The sequence below is a fragment of the Nanorana parkeri genome, unplaced genomic scaffold (assembly GCF_000935625.1).
Source record: "Nanorana parkeri isolate BGI_ZX_2015 unplaced genomic scaffold, ASM93562v1 scaffold1780, whole genome shotgun sequence".
NCBI classification, from domain to species: domain Eukaryota; kingdom Metazoa; phylum Chordata; class Amphibia; order Anura; family Dicroglossidae; genus Nanorana; species Nanorana parkeri.
In genome coordinates this window covers 97,378-98,655 of record NW_017308048.1, presented here as the reverse complement: position 1 = coordinate 98,655, position 1,278 = coordinate 97,378, and the positions used below count along the sequence as shown (strand labels likewise).

At 50.5% G+C, this 1,278-nt stretch overlaps 1 protein-coding gene across 1 annotated transcript in view; it reads left to right on the top strand.

The window, feature by feature from the left end:
• LMNA (lamin A/C) overlaps positions 1–1,278 on the top strand; it is a 67,354-nt gene that overhangs the window by 58,112 nt on the left and 7,964 nt on the right. The window lies entirely within an intron of this gene.

The following is a 1,278-nucleotide window of genomic DNA, read 5'->3' as shown; positions in this document are numbered from 1 at the left end:
TTGGCTCCCCATGGGATAGCACCATCAATACAGGGCACCGCTTGGCTCCCCATGGGATAGCACCATCAATACAGGGCACCGCTTGGCTCCCCATAGAGTAGCACAATCAATATAGGGCATCCTTTGGCTCCCCATGGGATAGCACCATCAATACAGGACACCGCTTGGCTCCCCATAGAGTAGCACTGTCAATATAGGGCACCGTTTGGCTCTCCATGGTGTAGCACCATCAATATAGGGCATCCTTCGGCTCCCCATGGTGTAGCACCATCAATATAGGGCATCCTTCGGCTCCCCATGGGGTAGCACCATCAATATAGGGCATCCTTCGGCTCCCCATGGGGTAGCACCATCAATATAGGGTACCCTTTGGCCCCCGCTAACCTGTTATTACAAAAAGCGAATGTTTCGGCGTTCAAAGATCCCCCCCTTCAGAGCAGCTGCTGCAACACTGCCTTATCTTTTTCATTGTTCACCTTCCAAATAATTGATTGTGGTGATGGCGCCATTTCTGGGCCCCCAATACAGTTTGGCTGTTTTTTATTTTGTCTTATAACCCCAATAGTAAACTTTGGACTCTTATTTCTTTGGGCCGGTGCTCCCAATAGACTTGTTATCTGCAGATTCCAAACTGCGGGTTCTCCTAGGTAAGGGGTGCCATGTTTGTGCTCAGAGCAGCCTCATTGGGGCCACGGTGTCCATATGAATTAAACTGACCTCCTTCCACCATGAACCACTGATAATTCGAATCTAGTACCCCAGTTATAGACGTTCCACCCCCTTAAAACTCTGATGACCTATGCCTCAGGAGCCAGCGCCTTTTACCACCCCCAAGAGCCAATATGGCCGCAAATCCCATTGATCGATAATGACACTCAAGGCCAACCATTTGCATTTTTTCTCCATAGGCTCCGCCTCTCCCCCAGCCCTAGCGGGCAGAAGAGGGTGGCCCGGACAGGAGGGCAATCCGCGGGAAATGTCAGCTCTTCCTCCAAGAAGCGTAAACTGGAGGTGGCAGATTCGCAGACCACAACTTACACTCAGCACGCCAGGACCAGCGGGAAGGTGGGCGTCGAGGAGGTGGACCAGGAAGGAAAGTTTGTCCGACTAAAGAACAAGTCCAATGAGGTGAGACTGGAGATTTAACATGGAGAAAGCTTCCTGGTCAGGTTTTATGCCCATGTCCCAGGTTGGTGACATTTCCCATGACTTCCTGTCCTGGTTACTGCTTCAGGATATGAGGAGCAATCTCTTGAATAAAGAACATTTCATGCAATA